Raw genomic sequence first — 10,510 nt, forward strand, 5'->3', positions numbered from 1 at the left:
GCTTAGGATAACTTTGACACAGCAAATATACCCAACTAACCCACCTACTTGCTTTTTATGTGATATAAAGGCCATGAGCCTGCTTCCCTTCCTCCAGCTCTTTCCCAAAGAACTAAAACCAATACTGTAAATAATAAATTCACTTCCATTTTTCTTTTGTTATTTTGGATCTGATTCTCTTTAACAACAACAACAACAACAAAAGAAACCCTTATTCAACATATATCCCACATAAAAAAACCCACAGGGAATCTGTGGAACTAGATTTGACTTCTCGGAGTTTTGATAAGGAACCATGTCTTAGTGGAGGGAGGGAACTTCGCAGCAGGAAGCTGAGGTTTCAAATTTTATTCAAGTTGTATTTTTATTAGAAACAGTATTGTTTTTTCTTTGCAGACTATAAAAGACTAAATTTCATATTTCAATTTCTGTAAAGGCCCCAAGATCCAAACCCAACATTGAATGTGTGTGCTTGACCCATACCCCATTAGCATCAACAGTGTGGCTTATGCATAAGGATGAGAGGACACACCAGCCACCCGCCACCAGCATGAATAATACATGCTACCTAGAGCCTGGGAGCAACATGCTGCGGAACAGACTTCTTTAATATTGGGAGCACATCTAAACTGTGATAAATAATGAAAATGAGATTAGTCTTTAAGATGTCTCTATACAGCTTTGGATCTTAGCCCATTGCTCTGGATTCTACCTATATAGATTAAAATCCAAGTGTTCAAACTGGAACTATATACATGGTATAATTATAACATGTAGATGCTCATAATTATTTATACTTACTTGTATTTATACTTAGGAACCTTGGAAATAAACTCATGTTCTATAGAAGAAGCTGTATGTAATAGGAAATTGCAAGCTACATTGGTGTAGTTTCAAGGGATTTGCTAAGAAGGGCCTCATCAAAGAATATTTGTTAATATTGGTTAGCATCAAAAAGCTTTTGTACACTTAGTAGATTTCAGACAAACAGTACCAATCACAAAGTATCCTTATGATGTTACTGACTTGGACAAAAGCTTCCTACAGTTTGCCCTGTCTGAAAGGTCCCTCTCCTAGGCATCTCCTCTTCCCTGAAGAGGCCTGTTCTCTAAAATGGATAGGCCTGAGGGTCACATGTACTTGCCATCAACAGACACCAGACTCAAAATGATATTGGTTAAAAAGTTCTGAATCCAGTTTTCCTTCATGATAAAATCCTGGAGAGGCACTGATGGCATCATGTTGTAGAGATGGGGGCTCGAGTAACCCACACCACCAGGACTTCAACCTGAAGAACAGAGCAGAGTGGGAAATCAGCAAGAGGAACCATCCGCAGCTCCCAAACACTCTTCTCGCTGCAGTCTCCAGAGGGAACAGCTGAATTGCCATCAGAGATCAAGAAGCGATTGAGAGAAAAGATAACAAACTCTTGTCATTGCTAAACGATGCATATATATCAGTTCCAAAGATCCAGTGTCTTCCTTGCAAGTAAAGTATATTGAAACACAACAAAACCCAAGAGAATTCAGATTGCCTATAGGACATCACTTTGATAGGAATATCATGGATGTTCCCAAAGGCAAATTTCTGTTGTAGAAGCATTGACATATCTCCAGAAAAGTGGACTTCTGGGAAAAAAAAAATCACAAAAGAATGCCAGTTAGAACTGAAAGATGTAAGTTCCCTTCTCACATATTCACTCACTTCCCTTGTCAAAATCTTCCCTCCTGAAGACAAGGAAACAATGTGCTCAAAATGAAGAAAGCCACAAAACAACTTACGTGTACTTCCAATCTCTGTGTTTTCTTTTTAGCGTATTAATGTGTGTGTGTGTGTGTGTGTGTGTGTGTGTGTGTGTGTGTGTTAAAGTCCTGAAGAAACTAGGGAAACAAGAGACATACTCCAACATAGTAAGGTAACTTACAGCAAGCCCATAGTCAACATTGACCTAAATGGATAAAAAGCATTTCCACTAAAACCAGGAACAATGCAAGGGTGTCCATTCCCTCAGTACCTATTCAATACAGTACCTGTAGTCTCAGCTGGGGCAATAAGTAAACTGAAGGAAATCAAGGGGATACAAATGGGAAGGGAAGACATCAAAGTATCTTTATTTGTAAATTATATGACTTTTTTTTAAACATAAAAGACCGTGTACTTTTGCATAAAACCATGAAAAATCTCTACAGCTGATAGACACCTTCAGCAGCAAAGTAACAAGATACAAAGTCAATATAAATAAGTAGCATACCTATGTATGAATGCTAAACATATTGAGAAAGAAACCAAGGAAACAACACCTTTCACTATGGCCTTCAAAAATAAAACATGTAGGAGGAAATTCTAAAGACTCATATAGTAAAAACTTTAAGACACTGAAAAAAATTCAGAAGAAGGAAAGATCTCTCATCCTCAAAGATTGGTAGGATTAATACGGTAATATGGCCATCTTACTGAAAGCAATCTACATATTCAATGCAATCCTTATCAAAATCCCAACATAATTCTTCATAGAAATTTAAAGGAAAAATTTTCAGCCTCATATGGAAGCAGAAAAACAACCCAGGATAGCTAAACCCATCCCGAGTAATGAAAGAATGGCTGAAGGTACCACCGCTCCTAATTGCAAATTGTCCTACAGAACTATGGAAAGAAAAACAAGCTTGGTAGTGGCATAAAAACAGACATGTTGGTAAATACACAAGTCCACAGATCTATGGACATCTGATTTTTGACAAAAAAAAATCCAAAAATACCCAATCAAGAAAAGACAGCATCCTCAATAAATGGTGCTGGTTAAACTGGATTGCTGCAATGAAAGAATGCAAATGGATCCATGTTTATAATCCTGCATGAAACTCAGCTCCAAATGGATGAAGGACCTCAACATAAGACACCCTGAATCTGATAGAAGAGAAACAAGGGAATAGGCTTGAACTTATTGGTACAGGAAAAGGCTTTCTGAACAGAACACGGATAGTGCAGGCCCTGAGAACAATGGAAACATGGGACCTTATGAAGCTGAAAAGCTTCTGTTTGGCAAAGGACACCATATCTGGACAAAGTGGCAGCCTACAGAATAGGAAAAGGCCTTGACCACTTACACGCCTGCTAGAGGATCAGTGTCTCTCTCAACCCTCAGCAGAGAAGTTTCTTGCAGTAGATGAGAACCAACACAGAGACCCACAAATGGACAATGTGCAGGGAGTGAGAGACTTTGGAGTACTCAGTCCTAAATGGGATGTTTTCCTCAAAGCCTTCCTTCAAGGCTCAAGGATCGAAGTGGAAGAAGAGGCAAAAACAAGCAAACAAAAAACAGAAAAAAACAAAAACCCAAAACCAAACCAAACCAAAAACAAAAAACCCCAAAATAAAAAGCCAAAAAACAAACAACAACAACAACAACAACAACAAAAAAAAACTAAACTAAAACTAAAAAAAAAAAAACCTGTAAGAGCCAAAGGTGGTACATGACTCCAAGGAAAGAGTGTCTTCCAGACACAACAGGACTGAGGCACATATGAACTCATAGAGACTGTACCAACTCTTGAGCAGACATGCAAACTTCCCCCTTCACCTTGGTTTAAATATTAAAGATCTGACATCAATGAAAACAAGCAATTTGAGGATTGAATTGTTTACTGGAATGAATCCTCAGCAGGATTCCTATGTTGAAGGAATGAAAAGGACACCTAAGAAAGAAAGAAGGCTCAGCCTCTGGCTCTGGCTCCTGAGGATGTGAGGCGTTGTGGAGCTAAGATATGGAGAAACCATAATGGAAAGATCCAGACCAGACTCACAATCAGGCAAGACAATAAGAACAATAATAAGATGTAGTCAAGGGTTCTGCTGTCGACAAGCTGACGTGGGTGGGAAATCTCACGAGGGCCCATGTCTAGGTGAACAGCTATCAGCAGTTAATGGCTGCTGACTGAGAGAGGGACAATCAGTCTTCCCCAGGAACAAGCTCCCTGCTTACCTAGTGGTCATTCCTAAAAACATACATGAACAACATTATATAGACTCAGCAGCTTGATTTATGTATTTATTTACTTTTTCTGGTTATTTTGAGACAGAGTGTCTCTATGAATCTTTGAGTGTCCTGGCCAGGCTGTGCTTGAACTCTGAGATCCACCTACCCCTGTCTCCCGAGTGCTAGATTAAGTGAATATGCCCCTACCTGGCAAAGCAGGGTGCATTTATAAGTTTTACGAGTGTGTGTGTGTGTTACAATAATACTGTGATAAAAAGATCTTAGCAATTGGCTTCTGTTCTGACTAAGATGGGAACCTACAGAAGATTTGACCAGAGAAGTGATCTGAATTACATTTCAATAGGAACATCTTGGCTGTGCATTGAGAATAGACTCTGGAACTCGAGGGGAGGGGCAGGGGATCTATTTGGAGGCTGGAAACATGATGGTGGCAAGGCCCTAGTCACTAGGGAGTTTATGGTAGATGTGGTATGACGTAATTTGATTCTGCAGCTATTTTGAAAGTGAGGTGATAATATTTTTTAAGAAATCAGATGTGTAATTTGACAGTGAGTGTCTAGTCCAAACCTGAAGCTTAGGGCCTGAGCAATGAGAAGAATGAAGTTGTTTTTGTCTGGCATAAGGAAGACTTTAGAAGGAGCTAGCTTGAGTATAATATTAGGATTCATGTTGAACACTAATTTGACGTAGTGCAGGCATTGAACAGCAGGAAGTCCAGGCTAGTATTTAAAATTTTGATATCCGTGTGAAATTAACATGGAATTAATTTTAGATAAAAAAGAGAGAGGACCAAGTATCAATCTCTGGGGCAATGCAAGAGACTGTTAAGAAGGGACTAATTACATGAAGCAAATGTCAATCATTGATCAGCATGGAACACAAGGACCGCTCATGGTCCATTGAATTAGTTATCGGAAAAGCGTTAATGATTTTGACAAGGAAGTGTCAACAGAAGTGGGAAAGTCCCTGCTCCCCACTGTCTCTTATTGGAAGTAATGAAAAGTGAGACTCAGGGGATAGTTAATAAGAAACTCCCTCCAAGGTATCTATTGAGAAGGGAAGAGGAGAACCAGACAAAGGGATTTGAAAGTGAAAAATAGAAGGTCTGGGGCTTGTTTGTCTTTAGGATGATAAGAAATACCTGACAGACACTGGGAAAAACACAAGCTGGGTGTGGTAAATGAGAAAGAACGCTGGACTGGTGCCTGTCCTTAAGTAGACAAAGCTTGAATGGAAGGGAATGGCCTCGACTAGGAGCACGGTCATGATGCAGTCTTTCCACTCAGCCCTTTTCCGAACCATTTGTCATCTCCATTGCGACACTAAGTGAAATAGATCGAACGGTTTGCCCCTCAAAATGTGCTGAAGTCTCGTCCTTAAATGTGGTGACATTTGGAGATGGGGACTTAGGGAGATGATTAGGGAAGAGCTAATGCTGAATGGAATCGGTGCACTCCTTGCACTCCTAAAAGGGACTCCAGAGAGAGAAGCATCAGCCCTTCTACCAGGTAAAGATACAGCGAATCTTAGCCACCTGTGAACCAGGAAATAGACTCACATCAGGTGTCAAGTATATAAGAGCCAGAGCTGTGAACTGTGAATGTCAGTTGGTATCTAGGTGAGGATGTGCACCCCTGTAATCTCAACACTTAGGATGCTGATGCAGGAGAGTGGAGATCTTGAGACCAGCCTAAACTATGCAGTGAGACTCTGTCTCTAACAACAGCAACAATCGCATGGAAATAAGTAAATAAATGTCTATTATTAATAATTCATGCAGCTAGTGGTATTTTGGTAAAACAAAGCTCTCCTTCCTCCCTTCAATAAATTGGTCTTTAAAATTTGCTTCACATTTTCTCTTCTGCTTGCTTCTCCAAATGCAAGTGTGTTTATTGCCTACCTAACCCAAAACCTCTTAGAGCTCTATGCTTATCTTCACAATCGCTAGCATACACTGTTATGTCAAATTCCATAGGCATTTCAAATATAACATTTCCCAAAACGAAGCCATCTTTCCTTCCAAATGTGCTTCTACGCATTAGGCAGCAGAAATAGCATGGGGATGAGTATCAGACATCTTCCAGGTTTAGATTTCCATTATTTTGGAAGCTGTTTTGTGACAAATAGGAATTTATGACTTCTTTTGTCCTTGCTGGGTGACTTTTACTGGGGACATATGATGAAATATCTATTCACCCCAGACAGGTCACCAACAGCAAATGGAAAAAAAGAAAAGAAAGATAAAAAAAAGAAAAGAAAAGAAACTACTTCAACATTGGCAACATGGACAATGAATGATGGAATTTGAATACCTGGAGTAATTTGGTCAACTTACAGGTAGCTCCACCCGAGACAGTTTCCTTTTCCCTGGCAATTGCCCTCTCACTATCTAACCTTGGGGCATGGAGGATGTTTAGGTATCTTAGAACTTTCTGAATTTATAAGTTTCCTTAGCTTCCTCATTCTTGTGAGCGTGCGAGCAAGTGAGTAAGTCTTCCATCTTCCTTCAGAATGTTTCAGTCTGGGGGAATAACTACACTATAGTCTTTATTAAGAACTGAACTTTAGGAAGGCCAGAAAAAGCAAGATTCACATCCAGATATGAACACAAGAAGGCAATCAGCTAGGTGGGGGTGGGGGTGTGATGGAGTATTGCCAAGATAAAGTGAAGGCTGGGAACGGAGTCATGGAGAATCTCTGAAGTGAGGTTGCGAGGGAAAATTCTCAGAGGTCATCCTGGGACTTGCCTAAGAGCAAGAATGACTGCATAGCTCAGGGATTGGCCAGGAGAGGGGAGGGCATGAGGAAAGAGCATCCATCTGGATTGGCGATGGGCACAATGGAGGCGGAGGGGAGGAAGGGTTACATCTGGTCTGGGATCGTGGAGAACTTGTTTATAGGGAGCTAGAGTCATAATTTTATCTGGAAACTAAAAGTTGAGTCATAGAGGACATGTTAGGAAAAAGACTAATGTCTCAAATTTGCATTTGAAAAAAAATAAGCAGTAGCTTCAGTATTGACCAATGCAGTCCCGACTTGGCTTGAAGAGAATGCGAATAGGGTATCACAAAGATCAGGCCCAGGGATGATGAGGCTGAATGAAGACATAAGCCAGTGAGGAGAAAGGGGGGAGAAAGCTAGGAAGGAATTAAAGCACAAACCTGCTGGTTCTAAGCAGCATGGGCTGAAGGAATTTGAAAGCAGGATTCCTGGTGTGTGTGCGTCCCCACCCCTGTCCAGATCAGAGAGAGCCTCACACAGCTATTGGGAGGATAAAATGAAACAATGGGTGTCTGGCACATAGAATAGGCTCAGTAAACATTCTCTTCCCTGCTGCTCTCTTATTACTGGCATCATTGCTTAGCAGTAACTGAAGCCAGAAACGTGGGAGTAATTCCAGCCCCTTCTAGCCTTTGCCCTCAAGTCCAGTATCCCAGAGTTCAAGAGCTAAGAGAGGGACAACCGGGGAGGGAAGCATTCTGGGCGGGGTGTGTGACTTGCTTCTGGCCTGAAATTCTGTTTCTGGAAGAAGAGGCCAAAGAGTACTCTGTTTCAAGACACTCTAGCCTGTGCCCTTCAGGACTTGCACAGGGGTGAGTCATGGCTACTCCTAGAACAATGGCTTCTCCATCTCTCCTGCTTCTCCTTCTTTCTTCAGTTCCATCCAGAAGCTTCTAAATTGGAAGGTGCTCACCCTTCTGCAGAGAAGGACAGGCAGGGTCTCAAAGACACTCAGATGATTGGCTACCTGAGATGCTTATTTAACATATCAAAAACTATATCTCAGCATTTCTAGTACCGGTTATAGAATCATCATGCTGGTCGGCCCCTACCCTAAACCTCTCCACTCCCTGAGCTTCACTCCCCACCCCCAGCTTCTCTTCTATATAACCTATCTTATTTTGGCTATGTAATCTTTGGGCTCACAGGTGCTCTCCATACTCCTCAAACCCCATGGCTGGGTTTAGTCTGTTGGCCATGTTCAGCCTAGACCCTTCCAGATGGCTCTGGCTGTTTACTCCCTAATATCTACAAGGAATCTTTTGCTCATCCATACCTAGGATCAATCATGTTCTCATTTTTTTTCCATTCAACTTAGATCCTAAGCAGAGCTGAGGACGGTTTGGGATCTCTTATGGAACGGGAGCTGTATGTTGTTTTAATTTATGTGTGTGTGCTTGCCTGCATGTGTGAGGGTTCTCATGCACATGGGTGCATGTGTGTGTCAAAGCCAAAGGTCTGTGTGGGATGTTGTTCCTTAGGAACCATCTGCCTTGGTCTTTTTGAGACCGGGCCTCTCACTGCGACCTGAGATTTGCCAGTTCAGTTAGGTTGCCTAGCTAGGCGGCCCTACAAGTTGATCAGTCTCGGCCTCCCCAGTGCTGGGCTCACACTTGTCCACCATCTTGAGCTCCATACATGGGTTCTGGGAATCAAACTCAGGCCTTCATTGCTTGCACTTCACCCAGAAAACTACCTCTTCGGTCCCAATTGTCTTATTTTTAGAAATAGTTAAGGCAAAGAAAAGGCCAAAATATGCAGATGGAACACAGACTCATTGTGGACAAGGATAAGGGAAAAGAAAAAGAGACAAGGGAGCTTTGAGGCAGACGCAGATTTCCTGGCCTTGGATCGACTTTGATTGCTGCTTTCCTTCAAACGGATCCGAGCTACCTGCACCAAAAAGGATAAATCTAAGACTACGTACACCACAGCTCAATAGAGCATGCTTTAGACAGAGGACCAAATAAATAGAAACTCTCCTAAGTAGATAATAAGGGTTCAAAAATTTAGACTCAAAGAGTAATGATTAATTCAGATAAGTCACCAAAGTTGCACTCACTTCTTTCTGGGTGTTTGTTCTTGTATTTTATTTTATTTTATTTTTTTGGTGTGTGGGTGGGTGGGGGGAGATCATTAACATAGACTAACTATGTCGCCCAGGCTGGCTGTGAACTCACAGCCATCCTTCTGTCTCAGTTTCTGGAGTACCACCATACTTGGCAATAGCTGAATTTTAATGAAGAATTCTTTTTTTATTTTTTTAATAAAGAATTCTTAATGCTGAAAAAAAAAGTCCCAAAGAAAATTCTTCAATAGGATGATCTTTTTTGTATGCAAAGTATTTTGCTATAACACAGAGGGGGAATTCTCAATGATAGGAAAGGCCATGAAGAGGGCTGAGAGGATTGGGGGAAGAGCACCTTACCTGCCCCTAAATTTATAAGCAATAGGAAGGAGGTTGCACTTTTCATCCTTTCTGATTAATGTGTATTAGTTGTGCAAAGCGATGGGTTTCACTGTGACAGTTTCATACACGCATGCGACTTACTTTGGCTGTGTGCATTCTTCCTTTTCACCTTCCTTGAATCCCCTCCTCCAGTGACGCTCAGCCTTCCTAACACTGCAACCCTTTAATACAGTTCCTCATGCTGTGGTGACCCCCCCCCCCCAAGCATAAAATCATTTTCATTGCTACTTCAGAACTGTAATTTTGCTATTGTTACAGATTGTAATGTAAATATCTCTGTTTTCCCATGGTCTTAGGCAACCCCTGTGAAAGGGTCATTCCATTCCTAAAGAGGTCGTGACCCACAGGTTGAGAGCCACTGCCCTCCTCTTTCCCCCAACTCCTCCTTCTTCTCCAATGGTCTCCCTTCTAATTTTACATTTTTTCCTCCCTTGGAGGAAAGAAAAAAACTCCATGCTTGCCTTCCTGTGTCTGGATTATTTTGCTTAGTATGTTGATTAAGGATGACTGCGCTTTTAATAAAGGTGCCTTCCTCTGCCATTTCCGTTCCATTCCATCACAGGCCTTCCTTGGATTGCAGTCCTGGCTCATCTCTGAGTCTCAGGCAGAAATAGTTGTGTTGACCTGAGGGGGAGATGTTCATAGGACACAGCAAGAAAGGCACCTGGCCACCAGAATGGGAACTAAGGTCGTTGTCAGACTGACATCTGATTCTCACTCATCTGTAAGGATCACCCATATGTTGAGCACCTTGCTTGCCTTGTGTCAACCAATCAGGCATGTGCCAGAGAACTAAAAGTGCCTTCATTCTGCCACTCATGTCTGTCAGTGCTTGGAGAACCACCTGCATGTCTTTGCAAGGGATGCTCTGTGTTGTTTCTCAAAATCTCTCCAATCTTGCAGTAGGAAAGCATCCTGAGTTCTTTCCTAATCCGGTCCCATCTCTTCCCCAAACGTGTTTATTTTATGGGCCTTTCTAATAACTAATTTTTTTCTAAGCAACTCAAAACTTCAAATGTCAAAATCTTGATTTTTTTCTTCATCATCATGTTTCGTTCCCATTGAGCGAAATTGAGGTCCCCTTCTAAAGTATGGAATAGCATCTGTCGTGGAGGTTGGAGACATGAAGAGTAACCGCTTTCTACTTGACCTACCACTGTCCTGCTAGGCAGGACCGGAGTGGTGACTTGCTCTTCCAGCAGCACTGCCTGACGTGGCCAGTCTTCTTCACCCCTCCCTAGCTGTGGCAAAGGAAGAGTGAGCCT

At 41.7% G+C, this 10,510-nt stretch overlaps 1 pseudogene; it reads left to right on the forward strand.

Moving 5' to 3' along the window:
- Positions 1-1,250: 1,250 nt before the first annotated feature.
- On the forward strand, positions 1,251-1,759 carry LOC119799783 (annotated as a pseudogene).
- The last annotated feature ends 8,751 nt before the right edge of the window (positions 1,760-10,510 follow it).

Source organism: Arvicola amphibius, chromosome 13 (assembly GCF_903992535.2).
Source record: "Arvicola amphibius chromosome 13, mArvAmp1.2, whole genome shotgun sequence".
Classification (NCBI taxonomy): Eukaryota; Metazoa; Chordata; class Mammalia; order Rodentia; family Cricetidae; genus Arvicola; species Arvicola amphibius.